The sequence below is a fragment of the Arvicanthis niloticus genome, chromosome 19 (genome assembly GCF_011762505.2).
Source record: "Arvicanthis niloticus isolate mArvNil1 chromosome 19, mArvNil1.pat.X, whole genome shotgun sequence".
Lineage (NCBI taxonomy): Eukaryota > Metazoa > Chordata > Mammalia > Rodentia > Muridae > Arvicanthis > Arvicanthis niloticus.
In genome coordinates, this window is record NC_047676.1 from 28,228,517 (window position 1) to 28,249,349 (window position 20,833).

General features: G+C 37.4%; 1 pseudogene; it reads right to left on the minus strand.

Moving 5' to 3' along the window:
* Positions 1-2,381: 2,381 nt before the first annotated feature.
* Positions 2,382-11,224, minus strand: LOC117723676 (UDP-glucuronosyltransferase 3A2-like; annotated as a pseudogene).
* Positions 11,225-20,833: the final 9,609 nt, after the last annotated feature.

The following is a 20,833-nucleotide window of genomic DNA, read 5'->3' on the forward strand; positions in this document are numbered from 1 at the left end:
TCAAATTTAAGGTTTTCATTGGTATGAGCCTCTTATTAATATAAAAATGAGATGAATATTGATACTCTCATGGGCATTGTGCCTGTATAACACATTTAGGAATACAAGGCCTAGACCCAGCCATTTTTTAACTTTTTTAACTGATTTTGGACGGTTAACCTATGAGTTAAGGGACTATAGCAAATTCATGGTTTTGAGTTTATTGTTAGGGTGTTTTCCATATTTTATTTAGAAATAGCTGAGAGGAGTGAACAGACAACAGTCCAGGTTACCTTACATGGATAGTTGGTTTTCAAAACATCGGAAGTCCATAGAACTGACGCTACAAATATTTATATATTAATGTTCATTTTGATTAGAGACCTGTCTGCTCCTGACAGCTTCCTGTCGTGGATTCTAAGAAGAAATTGAGCATCCTTGTAGATACTCCAGTTGTGCAGTGACAGCCACTAGGCAAGAATTGCCTCTCTCCATCTACAGACAAATTACTGTCCAGAAAAAGGACACACATGCAGAATAGTAGACTGATTATATCTGCCTAGACAGAGTAATCAGCCCTTAATAATCCTGCATCACTAAGGTCTGTCAGATGATCCTGGGCCAGAAGGTTGAAGAACAGATTCTCCAACGTTTTGAAGTAGAGGGAGTGTCCAGGTGTTCAGAGGTCTCTATAAATTGGCTAGGTTTTAGAAGCTATGCTTTGTGCTTCCCACAATTATAGTTAACTCAGTCATTCTGGATTTCTGACAGGGTTGAAAACTTATAGCCTCATAGCCAATCCTGGCTATTTATCTTGAGAGAAAAGATTTGAGTGGATGGTCGTCAGCTGACATTCATCCTAAAGCCAGGTTCAGAACTAAATGTTTTAGTTAGGATAGATGACAGAGGTGCTGATTAGTCAACAAAATGATGAACTGGGTATTAGGACCATCTTATACCTCACTGGTACAAATCGGCATATTTATGCTCTAATTGTATTTTGAGAGAAAAGTTTCATTTTAACAGGAAGGGTGATATGTAGGAGGAGCTAAGGTGGGAGGAGTAAGGAGAAGAGGAGGAGTAAGAAGAGGAGGAGAAGAAGGAGAGGAGAAGCTAGGTGATGAAAGAGAGAAAGAGGGGGGGAGACAGGGAGGCAGATGTTCATGTATCTCCACCAGTCAAAGATAGTTGGTATATCTAGGTTGGGTAGCAGGTTACACCTCTGATTGAACAATACCAAACTTATAAAGCCTATGATTAACATTTTTAAAAAATGTATAAATGCAAAAAGGAAAAGGGGTCATGGGATAGGGATTTTCTAAGTGGGGGGAGGAATGGGGAAAGGGAATGGCATCTGAAATGTAAATAAAATATCTAATAAAAAATGAAAAAAAAAAGTTCAATTTTCTACTATTTGGAGATGTAGTCAGGGAACCCAGAAGATGATTGTCTCACTTCCACATTTTTATACTGCACCCCTACTTCCCCAGTTTGAGTTTTCAGTAGATTTTATCCAAAGCCCATAGATGACAACTCCTTCCAGCAAGGAAAAAAAAAAACATATCACTCAGAGATAGCTCCCACAACACTTCTTCTCACACAGTGCAAGCAAAGTAGGGACTCTAGTACCCAGTAGAACCAGAAGAAATCTGTAACTTGTCTGCTTTTAGATGAAAATAGGAGAAACATCATATTTGTCACTTCTGCATCTTGCCATCACTGTATAAACACACAGGGGATCATTTCTTGAACAAGGGGCAAAGAATTATAAAAGATAATGTCTACAAAATAACACCCACATGGTGACAGGTAACAAGCAATCAAAATCTATTAGCTTTCTGTACTTTAAAATTTTTCAGTGGTCGTGATTTTTAGTCTAAATTGATCATACAAACCTGATGGCAGTGTCAATGGTTTACAGTAGTTGAATGAAGGATCAAGGGCTCAACAGACTGGAGACACAGAATAACAGACATAGTTTTTGTTGCCACTCGTGCTAAATCCTGTCTACATACATGTCTTTTTAAAAAGGTATATGTTTCATCATGAAAAGCCTGCTTCCTAAACAAATATAAAATGCTCAGACATATGCTATATTTGTATGTGTGTATACACACACACACACACAATCAAAGTTCAATAACACTAACTAATGAAGTTATTCTACCAAGTCCAGAACTATAGAGGGACAAAAGAAATTCATACCTCTTACCATATAACCAGGTCTTCAACCTCAGCATGGGGCACTCTGACACTGTACATTCACAGCCCTAAAAATATAAGCTGCAAATACCTATCTTACCTTAAGGTACTTTCTTTCAGGACATCTCTGCCAAGTGACAACCCCCACCTGAGTATTGAAGGTCTCTGAATAAAATATAAATTTAGAGCTACTGTATCACTCATTTGGGTATTGGCTGAATTGGTTTGTCCAGTAAGCCTCCCACATACACAGTGTAGGGAAACAGGAGACAAGCAAACTCCAAGGCAAAGTCAGAGTTGACAAACCGCAGCTCAGCTTTCAGTAGAAGGTCAGACAAAACTGGCCGAGAGCCTTCTGCAAAATACTCCTGGATGGTACTATCATATTGAGAAAGTATTTATTTCCCTTTGTTTCATAGAGAAATCAAAGAACATAAGACAGTTCTTCACTCGGCCCCAGAAGTCCATTTGATCAATTAGACCAGAACCATACACTGGAACATAAGAAAGAGGACTTGGTAACACAAAGTCCATAAAGCTAAACTGAATGGGAAGAAAGGACACAAATCGTTTCCCAAGCTTTTCAGTGATCAGTAAAGAACAGAAGTCTAATGAATCAAGAAGTACTAGGTCAGAGTTCTCATTTTGTAAGAACTCCATGATGTCCTTTCTGCTTAATAAGTGACTGCATAAGTTGCCAAGGTGTTGATAAATCTTTACAATGGTGTGATGTCTGAACCTGTAATAAACAAACAAACAAATAAATAAACACAAAAAATATTTTGAGTAGTGGGTTTACTTTTCTTTTAATCCACTCAACTCTATATTCTAATCATATTTATTGATATTTTCCAACAATTCAAGAATTTTTATGAGGTCTACATAATGAAAAATTCTACTAATAGCTTTCATTTAAAGACTCAGCTATTATTTTTCACTGTACAGGTTAAAAAAAAAGCCCAGATGTAAACATTCTAAAATGACATAATTCATCAACTTTGTCACCATATTGAGTTAGAGTTTGTTGTTACTCAAGTGAGTTTGATTGCAGTTCTCTGCGTTTCAAAGAAACATTAAAATGAAATACATGAAGTGTTACTTTGTTTCCCTTTCAGTTGCTACTCATTTCATGTTTGTGGTTTGTTTGTTTGTTTGTTTGTTTGTTTGTTTTATGATAGAGTCATGTGCAGTAGCCCAATTGGCTTCAACTCACAAACCTACTTCTTGAAGCTGCCAAGCACTTGGATTACAAGTACGTTCCAACACAAAAAGTTAGACCTTGTTTCTTTGTTTGTTTGTTTCAGTAAACAAAAGGGCTCTACCTTTAGTCAAAATGGTAAGTCAAGAAAAAAAAAAAGAATGGAAGAAAGCTAGGAAGGAAAGAAGGGAGGAAGGAAGGAAGGAGAAAAAGTCTGCCATATCCTATCTGGCCAGTCTGGCTCTTCCCCTTATTACTCATGCACAATGAACAATCTGAGTCCATTTTTGAGGTTTCATTTCTGACAACTTCAAGCTATATCTCTCAAATGCAGGGGAAAAAAACTCAATCCATCCTCTCTTGCTATTGATGAGAATTTCAAACCAAGATAAGTAGGCCAAAACCAGAATCCTCAAGTGATCCTTATTACTTTAGAGAGTTTAATAATTTGTGTTTAAAGACAGAGTATAGGGTTGGGAACTTCCTTTCATTGTTCCTGGCTCATGGGACACAGTCCAACCCTAACTTGACATCTCAACTCAATCATGATTGTAGATTCCAGCACCTACTGTGGCTGACTCTCCTCAGTGGAAGGCCTCTTATCTGTGCATCTGCCAGGCACTAAGCTTAATAAAGTGTTATGATGGATCCCCTATACATCACAATATACAGGTGAATAAATCCAACCAGATGCTTATGCCCATACAACACAGACGTCAATCACACAGAATCCTGGAAAATGCCTTTCTATCTATTACATTTCTACAGATTTTTTAAAATGATATTAAAAGATTACATGGAAAAGACCTCTCAAAATTTCCATGAATGTGAGACCGTTCTTTTTGATAGTGTTGTTTGGGTCTTAGAAACCTAAAAAGACATACACCATTACCAAGGGAAATAAAGCAAAGACAAAAAAAAAAAAAGATTAGGAGAGAGATGGAGAACAGCTAAACAAAGCTAAAGATGATACAGGACGCATATGGAAATATGGCTCAGCAGATTAAGCACTCGAAGACAAGTCTGATGGCCTGAGTTTGATTCCTAGCACTCAGATACTGGAAACTCCTGCAGGTTGTTCCTTGATCTCCACCATGACCATGCGTACACACATACATACAGTCAGGAAACAAATTTACTGTCAAAACCATACATAAAACAACTTTTAAATTGTTTAAATAGAGGTGTCATGTATACTTAGATTATGCTGACCTCAGAAGTCAAGAGTGATCAAACAAAAAGCCCCAGTGCTAGTGTGGGAAACATTCTTATGAGTTGTTGATCCAGAGGCCAGTGAAGCCTTCAAGACAGCATAGGCTGTAGCCATAGCTCTTGAGTGCCTAGTAAAACTATTCACATAGCTAAGGTCATGAGAGGCATTGTTTGTAAGGCAGAGCAAACTCAAGGTGAAACTGACTTGAAGCTTCCTCCCTTCTGGCCAGAAGTTGCTACAAAAGCCACTAGGGGGCAAAAGCTATCAATGGTTTTACATAATGATGGACCTTCCATGTTAAAATGCTGACCTGCAAGGAAAATGGGCCCAGTATGATGGAGGCAATCATCTACCTTTTGATTGGATTTAAAGCCTGTTGTACAGTGTGTGGGGGAAGTACCCAGCTTTCTAAACCTCTTCAAAAGGTCATGACCATATTCTGTATGGAAGAAATTACTACTTTCATGTCACTAAATGGACATTTTTTCAAATCACCTTATAGATATTTATGTTTATACATTATGTTTATGTATTATAAGTGCAGCTTTTAACCTTCATTAAAGAATTTCTTTGTGCAGCAAACTGCAATAAATGAAATGAACCATGTCCACTCAACGTGCTGAGGACAAGTTGTTGTTAAGTGCTCAGCCTTGAAAAGGGCATTGACATCACTCTCTGGGGTCAGAGATCATAGCACAGGAGGAGATGAAACTCAAATAAGGACTGGATGGAGGGAAGAAGTGTCACAAAACTCTATCTCCTGAACATGCCATGGCTGCCTCAATCTCGACCTCACTACAACTGTGATTGCCTACACTGGACCTGACTTCCAGCCAGGATGAGGAATGACTCATGTGACTCTGACTTTCTTGGAGAATTGCTGCTGACTGTTCATGGATGCTAGGAGTGCGTAGTCATTGTCATCAGGGCTTTGACCACTAGTGAACTTCCTAAACTCCAGTGGTTAGCCCTATTTCCAGGTTTATGCAAGTGGTTACCTTAGTTAAATGAAGTAACACCTCTCTCTCTCTCTCTCTCTCTCTCTCTCTCTCTCTCTCACACACACACACACACACACACACACACACTAAGGGCTTGGGAGAGAACAGCAAAAAGGAAGGGAACTAGAGGACAGGAAGAGAGTAAGTGTGAGTAAGTGCACTTAGCAGAGTAAGTGTGGTGGTGAGACCAGAATGCATTATACGTGTGGATGAAATTGTATATAAAGACCTTCAGGCACTACACACCTAGCTACCAACCTAGAGAAAAATAGTTTTAGACAGAAATGTGAGGATGTGTGTGTGTGTGTGTGAGTGTGTGTACAAAACATTTACAACATGTTATTATTTAACCACACAAAACTATATATAACCTGAAGTCTGTCCATAGGAAACTAAATAAGTTAAACATGACCATGTGCACAATAGAATATGACTAAAAAAACCATGAATTATTCACAAACAAGAATGAATGTTTGCAAAATACTTTTGTTTAAAACAATATAATAAAAGAATGTCTAATTTATGATCCTATTTATGTAAAGTCCAGAATATACAAACTAACGTGGTAACATTATATATAGACAACCAATGCCTCTTAAGAAGTAAAATGGCCAACAAAAACATTATAATGAGCTAAGGAGGAGAAATCTTCTGTGATGATAAAACTTCATAGTGTTCAGATATTTAAATACAGATATCCATATATGTACACTTATTTATTTTAGTTATGATGAATTTTGTCAATAGTAATCCAGTAAAATACTTTGCAACATGAAATGTGATCAAAAGGAAATAATAGACAGATCTGCTTTGCATTTTAAATGACTAAAATAAACTAGAAACACTACCTGGGTAAAATGTTCCTCACACACTGTTCATTAGGAGGCAAAGAACACTCAGTACTCACTGGACTTAGTTTTCAGAACTCAGATCATGGAGGAAGTATTCAAATCCACTCAGGCAATCCCTCTGAGTGAGATGATTGAATTCAGATGTTAGGACGTACAAGACAGCTGGCAGGAATTTACAGGCTGAACCAGCAAGGACAGAGTGGTGCATGAGAGAACAGAGTGCTCTGTGAGACAAAGACAGGAGCTGAGATTTCCTAGAAACAGGGCAATCCAAACTCACCAATCCTTCCTCATTTCAGCAGTGAGCTACAAAACAGTCAAGTATAATGATAGAGGGCACACATGGCCCTGTGCCCTTATCCTTGATTCAATTGTTGATATTTTCAACACAGAAGAGCTGGAGACACTTCATATTGGAATTATGACTCTCTCTGTCACTGCCTCTGTGTGTGTGTGCGTGTGTGTGTGTGTGTGTGTGTGTGTGTTTCTGTGTATGAGAATTCTAATATTTAAGGATAAAAGCATATTTCAGTTCTGTAGATCCAATAGTATTGAATCAATTCGCCTTACATAGTGAATGAAACTGTTACATATTTAGTTCCTCTGGACTAAAGTGAACAATACTGCTAGAGAAAGAAAGGACTGCATTCTTATCTGAATAATGAACTCTGAGTTAGGAACTTAATCATGTTTCTATTTCTCAGTTTTTTGTTTTGTTGTTTGTTTCTTTTTGTTTTAACTTATCTCCACTACAATGAAGAACCAGCCTGCGAGATAGGATAAAGGTTGTCTGCTATCCAGAGCACTTATACAAACATGTCCTAATTTGTATCAAATCATGGAGGATCGGTGATGTTATTGAATTTCTCTCACCAAAACAAGAACAACATTTAACTTGAGATATATGCTTGAGAAGAAGTGAGGAATACAGGTATTGATAAGTTACTCAGTTGTTAGTGTTATATACGAGGCACCCAGTTGTTAAAGTTCCTTCCTAATGTATACAAAATCCTACATTTGATGCTGAGAACTACACAGAAACAGGTTTTTTCATTTGTTTGTTTGTTTGTTCTGTCTTTTGGCATACACTTATAATCTCAGAATTCAGGAAGTGGAGAAAGAAAGTCAAGAAAAATTAATGTTACTATCTACTGCAAAGCAATTTTGAAGCCACCGGGGATACATGAGACCCTTTGCCAAATCAAATAAATAGGTAAATAAATTAGTAAGATAGTTTACAATGAGTTTAAGGGTGCTTGTTATAAGAAGGAAAAGAACTATAACTTCAACCCGTTAAACCCTCCTTCTTGATACCACTCCAATACTTGCAATTATGTATAAACCCTAGAAACCTTTACTCCTTCAGTATACATCATGTAGTTTTTCAGGTTGAATAATCACAGAATAAAAGTGATCCAAACAGCTAAGTATTGTTTAAATAGTTTAATGCAAAGCCTCAATTTAAACTAGGGGAAAATAACCTAATAGTGTTCTTTTTACATTCATAAATCCACTCTAATTCCACAACTAAAAAAATAAGAAAAAAGAATAACCCAGTATTGCATCTGAAATGGCCAGAGTTCATGGATGTTGAAAGGACCTCTGAGTTGAGTGTGGTGAATTGTGCCTCTAATCCCTAAAGATGAAATGCTAAGACAAGAGCATTCCCTGAGTTTGAGAACAACCATGGCAGTGTAGCTGAGCTCTGTAAGAGCCTAGACCTGTCTCAGAAAAATTAAGAAAAAACACAAAAATGAACGCAAACAGGAGGTCTTGGTAAAATGAGCAAGAAAAGAAAAAAGAAAGAAGAAATGAAAGACAAGATACTTTAGGACAGTAACACTCAACATAAGAATGAAGGACACCAGGTCCACAAACGTAAAGAATTTTGGTAGATTTTTATGTTGAAAGCTTAATAAAAGGGCAGTCTATATCTTTTAGCAATATATCAAAATTTCTGGAAACAAGCAAAACAGGCTGAGCATGAATTGCAGCTCTGAAGTCAGACTGTCAAAGCAAATTAAATGTATAGGAAGATATCCAGTGAACAAGGAAGTGAAGTTTTCTGAGCTTCTGAGCCTTAATCTATCAGCAGGGATTAATGATCTTCAGTTTGGTGTTTATTAAATTAAATAGAAACTTCTGACATAACTGTACAGAGTTTTGGGAAAGCTATTGATTTTTTTAAGAATCTGAGGTCATCTCAATCATGTTTCCTAAATATTGAGCACAAATTTTTTAAAATGTAGGTCTCATTGAAATATAGAAAGTGATTTATGTGCCACTGAATATAGTTATTTTTACATAATTAGAGTCCTAAATATGATAGGATACATCTATTCAACACTACTGTCAGACACACTTGACATAAAAGCCTCTCAATATGATCAATAATAGTGGGTAGTGTTGACTATGAGAGACACTCAAGTAATGAAATATTAAATGTAGTTTTGTTGCCATAACAAAATATCTACTATTAGTTCATTTATATTTAAAAAAAAATTATTGAGATGGCTCAACAATTCAAAGTGTGTACTACTCTTGCAGAGAAGTCATGCACAGTTCCCAACACCCACATCAGGCAGGTCACAGCTGCCTGTTAGCTTCAGGTCCAAGTGATCCAACCACATCTTATGGCCTCCTTCAGCACTTGCACACACATGCAAAACCTCACATACAAATATACATAAATATACATAAATCAAAAATTGAAAATTGAAATTGAAAAAAATCTAAAAAATTATTTTGCTCACACTTCTAAAGACTGACCATCGAAGATTGGGTGGAGTCGCCTGAATAGCCTTTGATGGGCTTTCACTGAATCATAATACAAAAGTGCCATGTGTGGGTACAAAAGTCACAAGGCAAAAGAAAAGAAAGGGGCCAGGGAAGGGCAGGTTCATTCTTTCATGAACCCAGCTGAGAACTAATCCACCCCAGGGAAGACAATATAATTCCCTTCTAAGTATTTACTCTCATAGGCCAATCAGATTTCTAAGCCTGTTTCTTATAGATCAATAATTATTCAACATCATTACATCAAAAACTGATTCTAGCACATTAAGATTTTGGATACATGCTGAAATTATACTCAATCTATACCAGGAAGTAAGTAAAATACAGAAGTATATCATACACGGCCAAGACTACATAGTAAAATCAGAACTATAAAACACACAAACACACACAGACACACTCACAACAATTTAAAACTCATAAGGCCAGATACAGAAGTTGTGTCAAGCAGTTGTATACATAAGCTATCATGTAGTATTTAAGCAATTTATTGTAATAATTGATTTTAAAGATACCTGGGATGTAATCCGATTCATAAAGAAGTTTGGTCACATTGTGGCCACTGCCATGAAGAATTTGTGACACACGGCTCATCACTATATAATGGCTTCCACCTAGAAACAGTACATAAAGTTCATTTTTGTGGAGATTAAGGACAATGGTTCTGATGATCATAAACAGCTGAAATAAAGAAATCCGAACTAAGTGTAAAGGCACAGAATGGCTCAGGATGCCTAGAAAGAAACCAGCTACTCCACACCCTCAGTTACAGTGTAGGTAATACCAAAAACATGAACCCAGAGCTTTGGACAATAGCAATCTTTCACCAAAGATCTGAAGGTCAGGCCTGGAGATATGGGTCAGCAGTTAAAAGACCTTTCTGTTCTCATAGGGGACTTGGGTTCAGTTCTCAGAAGTCACGAGATGGCTCACAACGATCTGAAACTCTAGTTCCGGGAGGTCCAACACCTTCTTCTGGCCTCCACAGATTTGCCATACGAATAATATACTAACATAGATTCAGACAAAACACTCATAAATGTAAAATAAAAATAAATACAATCTTTTTTTAAAATTTAGACATGCTTCATCCTGTGATACATGTATATTTTCCAATGTATCTTTCCATCACTGCCATCATTGGGCTCAAAAACATTACTGTAATCATGGAAAATACATCATGATGTGATGGGCAGTATCTTTCTCTGGAATTTTATGTTATGACTGAAGACAGAGATGCAGTATCTGAAATATTATGGAAAGAAATTTGTAAAGGGATAGAGGATATGGAGCTCCCACTTAAGAAGTTTCTATTCTTGAATCTGAGTTTATACCCTTTTGAATAACATTATCAAGGATCACTGTGAAACATTAACATCCCTGAAGTAGTTACAAAAAACACCAGATGCATGAGAAACTTAGGCAACACTCCTGGGGTGCTAAGTAAATAGGATCCTTGGGAAAGAAACAAGGACCATTAAACCAATCTTCTCCTTAGCCACAATTTCCTTAGAACCTTTGCTTTGAATCCAGAACTAAATAGAAGAAAGATAAATTAAGAAAAGAATGGAAAATGTAAAACAAAGGCTGGAAGAATAGGATGTTTGGGATCAGAAAAACCCATAATGATTAAATCAGGGCAGAAAAGTCAGAGAAACAGTACATACCTTCTCAGTGAATCACTCCTTCTATTCCCGTGTTGTCTGAACAGCACAGATAGAAGCCACCACACCTGAGGTGTCTTGCTCCTGCTCCCATTAGACTGAGAAGAAGGAGTGCCCAGTGAGACAGCCATTCTAATGGATGCTCATGAGTAAGAGCTCTCCCAGAGAAACACTGAAAATTTCAAACTGCACAAACCAAGAAAGTGGGGACAGAAAAAAAAGTGAAGTATCAAGATCTGGGGTCCTTACCATCATTACCTCAAACCCTGATCAAAAGCAGCTGGATGAGGCAACTTCTGCACCTGTGGCTCCAGGATCATTGCAGAAGAGAGGCAGAGTCATTAAGGGCCAGAGGAACATGGAGTTTTCTCAGGGAATGTCAGAAGCTAAACTCTTAAAGTCTTACCAGCAAGATTGACTAAACATGAGGCAAACAAGAACAGCCACAAAGACATGCTAAAGAAGATGTGGGAAATTGTATCTGCCTGAAGCTATGGGAAACCGGTTTCACCCGAGAGGAAGGCTAGGAATGAAAGGGGAATGGAGGGTGAGAGAAACATGGGGCCAAGACAACGTATTTTGATCAAGGCCCAAAGTTTAATATTTTGCGTTCACATATAAAAGGTAAGCCCCACCTCCCAGAGTCTCTTCTTGGTTCAGCCCAGGGGCTGGGTAAGGAGATAGTAGCCCGAAGATGTCAAGGCAAGCTCAGCATACAGTCCATTCTTCTTAGCTCCTGTAGTAGACTGCAGGGCACAAAGGCCGGCAATGCAATGCATCCCATGTCCTGTTGTTTGGTCTACTGTGGTAAATGACTCGCAGGCCTGCTCGGGCATGGAGGAAATGCACAGGAAATCCCAGGAGACTTCAACCAAAGACAGACAGACAGACACACACACATACATGCACACAAACACACACACATTCACAAAATCCAACTAAGAAATGCTCAGAGTAGGAGAAATAGTCTTCCCTAGGGATGAGCTTACCAACTAGTTAAACAACATAAAATGGTTATCATTAAAATATACATACAGACTGAAGAGGTTATATCTAGTAATATATGTTTATACACATGCACTTGTGTACATGTGCCAACAGTTAGTGAGAAATGAGGCCCTGGTGTTGAAAGAAAACAAGAAGATGTGTTTGCAAAAGTTTGAAGAGAGGAAGAGAAAGGGGAAATAGAAAATGAATATGGCGTCAGAACATTTAACATAAGTTTGCAAACCACCACTATAAAACTACTCCATAAGAATTTTTTATGCAACATTAGAAAGGTGAGTTGTATTCCTGAAAGAGGCAGCCCATGCACTTGACCCTTGTATTCTTCTAACAAGAACAGAGTAGAAGGCTCAAGCCCATGTCTATAGTCTATGGTTCTCTCCAGCACTGAGGTCCTCAGGCTGCATCCCTGAAAGTGCTTATAGGGAGGCACACTGTCATTTGAGAAGAGCTGAAAACAATCACCCCTTTATTCAGGCAGACTTTTAACCTTTTGCATTCTATTACCCTAGACAACAAAAAGTAGGTACCACATGAGCCGTAAAATACAGAATTATAAGACCCATCCATCTTCAAAGATGTTGAGAAAGTGGGTAAAACACACCAGGGAATGTAGAACCCTCCTGAAGATGTTCACTCATCTTCTCAGTTTTACCTTGGTAGAAAATACTCCTGATATTTACCCCTTGACATTTTAAAGTAAGTCTTTGAATGTTCTGCCTCTGCCATTAAGAATGTTCTAGAATTGTAGGGCTTAAGACTCAGGTAAATCCTTGACCCCAGTCCTGTATAATGATTACTTCTTTGGCAGTTAAATAAAAATTTCTGCTTTCCATAAAATTATCATGTAGCTGAGATAGTTAGAAATAGTGAAGATGGACCAATGAAGGTTAACTTATTATTCATTGTTAAATCCAGAATGTTAATAGCTTTGCCATAAAATGCCAAATAATTTGACTCAGATAATATCTATTATACATGAATTATGATCGCTGGTTAGAAATAAAGCATTTATGGTCCTTTGAAGAAGCTTGAAGGCTACTTTTGCTAAAAAATTTTCCTGGAACAATGGGATAAGACCTTCATCACCTCTGTCATGCTGTTATGTTTATTATTATCACAAGACTCTATCTATATTACCAGCAAGAACGTACTCAGTGTAGATATAGTCAGGATTTTTGCAGCCTCCAAGAGAAGAAGATCAAGGAGGAAGAAGCTCACTAGAAGCCAACTCCGATGTGCTATCATCTGTAGAACACGTGGAGCTCAGGCACAGGCTGCACACCTAGAGAGCTGTGCCCCACTAAGGGACCCTGTAAGTCTCTGTCACAAAGTACTGTCTGTGGCCTTGAAATAGATTTAAGAGGGAAGATATTTTATGTTGTTTTTCCAAATGCCCTTTTCCCTTGTCTCTGCCAATCTCTTTCCAGTGGGCACTGTTTCACCCTTCTTAACTAGCATTCAAAGGAAAATGGCAGAAAGTTGGTATTTAACTTGTTCTATAGCCACAATATTTTTTTCTGGCTCAAAATAACTCTAAAGTGGGAATTTAGAGACCTTGGGAAATCCAGTCAATGACAACATCTTCAAGTAGCATGTGCAATGAACATTTTACATGCTTATTCAGAAGCATGTATTCTACCTCTTCTGTCTCTCCTCTATCTGTATCCTATTGCCATTTCTGGAACTCATTACTCGGGGTACCAGTTTTAAAATCATCAGTAATGTCAATCATAAACTAATCTTCAAGGAAAAAATCCAAGATGGTTGCTGAACACCTCTCTATTGTCACAGATGCATGAAAATATACTAGTGGCCATCATAACCTGAAAGAGAGAAGAAAAAAGGTTAAACCTCCAGTTCTGAATGAACATTATAAAACAAAATGGAAGTACTATATAACCCTCCCAAGAACAACCTGAAAACAGAGTCCAAATCTGTTTACTTGTAAATCAACACAAGAGGAAGGAGCACAATGCCACCAAGCAGTCATCTTCATGTTCTAGTCTAAAACCAAATTGCTTTAACCAAGTTTCCTAGTGAAGCTCCAAAGCAGGAAGAGAATCTATTTCAGTACTTCCCAAGCATGCAGGAGAATACAGCCTTGAATTTCTGCTTTGCTCTACAGTAGAATGTCTTGTGTCTAAAAGGCTTTGCCTATGCCTGAGTTTAAGCATGATGAGTTTAAACTCTGATGTAATTCACAATCATACAACTGAAGAGACAAAAAGAAGAAAAAATAATCTGAGAAAGAGGACTGCAGTGTTCTTCCCCCTGAAAATCAGTCAAACTTTTGTTCTTGTACTTCTCAAACGTATTAGTGTAATGGTTAATTTATTGTCAGCTACATTAGATTATTGGATACTCAGACAGCTAGTAAGGCATCATTTCTTGCCAAGTATGAGACTCCTTCCAGATGGAAGTAGCTTTGAAATTAGTTAAGAGAGAAAGAAAATTCCATGCTCACCCAAAGTGTCTGACCACCATCATGGTCACTAAGGTTCTGGAAGCAAAGGTGGATTCACTTTCCCTCTCTCTCTCTCTCTCTCTCTCTCTCTATATATATATATATATATATATATATATTATATGTATGTATATATATGTATATATATATGTGTGTGTATATATATTCCTACATATATATGTGTGTGTGTATATATATATATATACATACATATATACATACATATGTATGTATGTGTATATATATTCCTCCCTCCTCTGGAGCTGAGACACCCATCTTCTAGTTTCAAACATCAGACCTCTGGACTGGTGAAATGTTTCAGTGCATGAAGCATTTGTGGTCTTGAGTACAGATACCTAGACCTCACATTTAACAAAACAAAAGTACAGAACAAAACAAAACAGAAACAAACCAAAAAAAAAAAAAACAAAAGAAAAACAAAACAAAAAAAGGCACCTATAATTCTGGCAATAGGAAGGTTAAAATGGGTAGACTGGATCTTGTGGCCTTACTTACCTGCCTGTCTAACTTAACACACCTTTCTCTCTCTCTCTCTCGCTCTCTCTCTCTCTCTCTCTCTCTCTGTCTCTCTCTCACACACACACACACACACACACACGAGCACATGTCTTTGTACAAAACATACACAACAGGTTCTTTTTATCCACACAAAACTATATTTAACCTTGACTCTATCAAGAAGAAACTAAGTACATTAATAGTGATGATGCACACAATTCACATGACTAAGAAACACAATGAATTTTCCACAAATATTATGAATTAATATTTACATAATAACTTTTATTTAAACCAATAAAATAAAAAAATATCCAATTTATGATCCCATTTAAGTAAATTCCAGAAGATACAAACTAGCATAGTAACATTATTTACTGGCCACCAATAACTCTTAGGAAGTAAGACAGCCAAGAGCAAATATTGTAAAGATATAGAGAAAAGAAAGCTTCTGTTATGATAAAACTTTATTGTGTTCAGATATATAAATATAGGTGAATATAGATATCATATACACACAATTATTTATTTTAGTTATGATGAGGTTGTCAAAAGTAACCCATTAAAACACTTTTCGAAATAAAACGTTACCAAAAGAAAATGATAGACAGATCTGCTTTGCATCTTAAATGACTGAAAACAAAACTAAAAACACTATATGGGTAAAATGTTCTTCACACACTGTTTGTTAGGTGGCACAGGACACTCTGTACTCACTGGACTTAGTATTCAGAACTAAGATCATAGAGGAAGTATTCAAATCCACTCAGGCATTCACCCTGAGTGAGAAGATTGAATTCAGATTTTAGGAAGGACAAGACAGCTGGCAGGAATTTACAGGTTAAACCAGCAGGAACAGAGTGGTACATGAGAGAGCAGAGTGTTCTGTGACACAAAGTATGAAGTTGAGATTTCCTAGAAACAGGGCAATCCAAACTCACCAATCCCTACTCATTTCAACACTAAGCTACAGAAACAGTCAAGTGGAATATCCAGAGGGCACACATGACCCTGTTCCCTTATTTTTGATTCAATTATCAATATTTTCAAATCAGTAGAGTTACAATTTGTTTGAAAAACCTCTCTCTCTCTCTCTCTCTCTCTCTCTCTCTCTCTCTCTCTCTCACACACACACACACACACACACACACACACACACACACACACACCAAGGACTGAGGTTAAGAGTGCATGTGGTGAGAAGTGGAAAGCAGAATAGTAGAATAGGAAGGGATAAATGAGGTGAGAGATGGAGGGACACCTAGGAGGAAACATACATGACAAAGTATAACTAACACTAAAGAGCTTTGAAAGGACCATAGGGAAACCTACTATAGTAGAAGCTTCCTTTAAAAATTGCATATACATATATATTAAGGAACCTTAAATGAGTTCCTTAGTGAGATTCTATAGTGAGAATAAATGCCTTCCGAAAGCAACATAGGCTATCAAATAAAGCACCAGTAGGTATCATAAGTATAAATTACTTCTTTTCAAGGTTTTGGTCAATGAGATGCCATAGAAAGCCCCCTCCCTGAAACCTGACAATCTGGTTCCATTGCTCTTGTTTATTCCCCAAAACTTGAAGGCAAGACTCTTGTTGAAGACAACAAATACCTTATTCATAAGACATGGAGCAGTCAAGCTGGTGCCAAACCAGAAGCTTTATTCTTTCCTACTGGCTAACTTTCATAATGCTAGAAGTTTCTATACATGCTATTAGAATAAAAGAATCATCATGAGTCTTACCTAGCTGAGAACTCTGTGAACTGCAAATTAACAATTGCCTGAAAGGAAATATGCCCAGTGGTAAAATAGTGGCACAGATATTTTCAGAGTAACCAACTATTATCTGATCAGATTAAAAGCCTGCTGGATAACATGAACCCTATGGCTGGTACCATTCTCAGAGACAAAATTCTGGGGCTTTCTATGTAATAAGCTATAGGGGAGAACCCCAGTACTCTTGTTCTCTAAAATATGCATAGTTAAAAATTGACCCCAAAGTTCTTCTTTTATGTCCATAGATTAATGACTGCATCTTTAAACCCTCATCATAGACGTTTCTTTTTGCAGTAGATAATGATGAATACAGTTACCAACAATGCTCAATGTGCAAATAAAAACAGACTGATATCTTTTACTCAAAATAAGATCTCCTTTGGACATTGCTCTCCAAAAAGCTCAGGAATACTTGTGAGAGAAAAATAGAAAAAAAAAAAAGATTGTAATGGAGAGGAGTAGATATTTGGAAACTATAAAAAGATTATTGGGGGAGTGGGGAGAAGAGGAGAACCTGATCTGGTATTTGCTGAGGAAAAAGAACTGAAGCCCTGAGGGCCAGCAGAAAGAATAGAAACAGGCAACCTCTCTGGAGGTAGGAGTATGGGGGGGACACTTCAGAATTTACCAGAGACCAAAGAGGTGAGAGGCTCTCAGGACTCAAAGGGAGGGACATTAGATGAAATGCTCAACAGAAGGGAGTGGGAACTTATAGAGCCCATGGGCGACCAGGAACTCACTCCAGACCAGGGGCACTGGTTCCTTTTGGTCTGTGCCTGAGCCCTGAACAGATCTTCAGCTCCACTCTGCACTCAATCTTATAAGACCCAGAGGAGGTGGGACTCCCAGGAGGTCTAACAAGCTCAAGAACATAGGATCATAGGATCACTGGATCTCAGGAGATTGGTCATACCAGGATTTCAGTATCCCAGAGGCAGCCTGACTCCCAGGAGCTCTTACTCCAAGTATCTTAGGATCACAGTATCAAAGAGACAGCTGGCCTCTGAGGAGTTCTTACACAACCAGGATAACAGGAAAGACAGGCACCAGTCAGACAGTGAGTGCAGGTAGCACTAAAGATAACCAGATGGCAAGAAGCAAGCACAAGAACAGAAGCATCAGCAACAAAGTGTATTTGGCATCATCAGAACCTACTTCCCCCACCATAGCAAGTCCCAAATACCCCATAACACCAGAAAAGCAAGATTCAGATTAAAAATCAATTCTCATGATGATGATAGAGGAATTTAAGGACATAAATAACACTCTCAAACACAGATAAACAGGTAGAAGCCCTTTAAAAGGAAACAAAAATCTCTTAAAGAATTACAAGAAAACACAACCAAACAGGTGAAGAAATTGAACAAAACCATCCTGGTCATAAAACTGGAAGCAGAAACAATAAAGAAATCACAAAGAAACTACCCTGGAGATAGAAAACCTAAGAAACTTCCAAAGCAGTGTTAGAATAATTCCAAATACATTGCAAGTGTCATTAAACATCTTCCTAATTATAATGACTACCACTGTAAATTTTAGAACTAACATGAATCCAGTGGTATTTGGCATGACACTCACAATGGCTCCTTACCTTTAAATTCTGAACCTCCTTCAAGTAATTTGAATAGGATAAAGAGCATCAATTCATTCTTTCAAATGCTTATCTAAATCTTCTTGTATATTCAACACATTAGTAACATTTTTTGCTAAATGATTAACAAAAGTAGCTGTCTTACCTTCTTGTGTCACAGCAATTGCAGAATCGGTGGTGCTAGCAATTAATGTAATTAAAGCTGTTATACCAGCAATAATCAAGCCCACTACCCTCGTGATTCTGCTTAAACCCTGCATCATTTCTTCCAGTACTTGAAAGCTATTTTTAGAATAACAAGTTTTTGTGATACTCAGGGAACTAGAACAAAAGCTAGTTGATAGACCTCCATAACTGACATGCTGGATTTCGAAACACGAAGAAAATTAGAATGAGTACAATCAATGCAACTTACGTTAAATACTGTAGAAGAAATAAAAGTATTTTTAACTTGACAATTTAAAGAGACTTAACACATGTGCTAACACCTGTTTGAAATCCAGATCCTGCCCCAATTTTATCTCTTGGTAACAAAACATCATAATGCAGCTAATTTCAATATATGTCTCTGAAAATGTCTAAAACCAGACTTCCAAATGAAGACTGTTATTTCCAATATTGGATTGATGTCTAGACCAGTCCATGATTGAGTCTGATTAGCTGGTCACATTTAATAACAATACAAGAGACATTATAATTTCTCTTTTTGATTCTCTGTTCCACAAGGTCTAAGAACTTGAGCCACGGCAGCTTGTCCCTTTAGGGGTATAGGTAAGCAATGGTATGTCTGGAACTTATGTCCAATATAGCTTCCTAGTCACCATTGCCAGGGCACTCAGGAAGCTCACAGGTCAGAATCATTCTTTTTCCTGACATCAGCATGTCTCACTCATCGCTCTAGAGGCCACCATGCTTCTTCAGCATCCTGCAGAAAATACACAAACATGCCCTCTTCCCCATATTTAATAGCTAATTGGGATTATGCCTTATGCCAGTGAAATTCCCTTTCACTTATGCATAAGTATGCCTAGATATAGCATGCCAAAGACACTCAGCAGAAAGTTCCTTGGCATCAAAATTTTTTATTAAAAAATTTAAAATAAAAACTAAAAACAACATGATTTAAATAAATTTGTGGTATTCAGAGATATATCTTCCTCTTTTTTTATTTATGAAGATATTGTTTTAAAGTTCTATGGGTCTGTTACACAGTCTCTTGTCCTTGACAATTTTAAGAAATCCCCATAATATGGAAAATGTTAAATTGCTGCTAAAAGTCTCAAATGTTCAAATGCCATAGCCAGTTCCATTATCTGTTTTTTGTTTGTTTGTTTGTTTGTTTTTCTTTTCTTTTCTTTTCTTTTCTTTTTATTATTGGGAACTTTATTTATCTACATTTCAGATGTTATCCCCTTACCCTATTCACCACCACTAGAAATCCCTTAATCCATCCTCCCTCCTCATATTTCTATGCAGGTTTGCCCTGATCCATCTACCCACTCCCACTTCCCCACCTCAAATCCCCCTTCTCTGGAAGTTTTAACAATACATAGTGAGCTTATGAATTTCAGGAATGCTGCTCTGCTAAGCATTGATGCAGTAGATACTGCAGATAAAATTACCCAAGGCCTGAGGTCAGTATTTCTATTTTGGTCAAGCTTCAAAAATATAATATATAGCTTGACCATGCTAGCCCTTTTTGTTCTGGGAATATTTCTATTTCTGCCCGTTGTGTTAAAGCTTGTATTTAACAATATCAACATGTTGGCAGCCAAAGTATATGGCTTGAACCTAAAAATGGACCCCCAGACAGAGTTATTAAATTAACAGTTTGTCAAGCTAAGGACAGGTAATATTCTGCAAAGAGCCTTACCAACCTAAGACATAAGTGCATTGCTTTTGATAAGCATATTTCATGATGGCTAATCAAGGCATTCTTCTCAGAATGACCTAAAACAGGATCAGTCTTGTTAATGGAAAAAAATGGGAAGATGCAGAGAGCCTATAGAGCTGCTTTGCAAGAATCTAACATGGGCCAAGGACAAGGAAATTGGCTGCTTGGTAGGAATATGACATTGGCCAAAGACAAGGAAGTAGGCTTCAGGCAGGAATTAGGCATTAGGCTAGAACAAAGAAGTAATTTCAGGCAGGAAACCAAATTTTAGGTTAGAACAAAGAAGTAGGCTTCAGACATAAAAATGACCCTGCACTAGGACAGGAAAATAGGCTCAGATAATTTGGTCATCCTGATAAGACCTTAAAAACAGTGATCACGGGAGTGTTCACTTAACCGTGTTTAATGCCTTGCTTTTTCTATAATTATTTGTGTTTATTGTCTTGCTTATTCCTTGACTATTTGCATCTACTGTATTGCTAGCCCCTCAACCTAGAACTGTAATTAAAATGATATAAAAGCATAAAGTAGGAGAAGGGATGTGATAGAGAATTCTAGGTAGGGGAAATGGAAAAAGGGATAACATCTGTATTATAAGTAAATAAAATGTCCAATAAAAAAAAATAAAAAAGAAAACCTAGGAAAGATATCAGGAGTCATAGATACAAGCA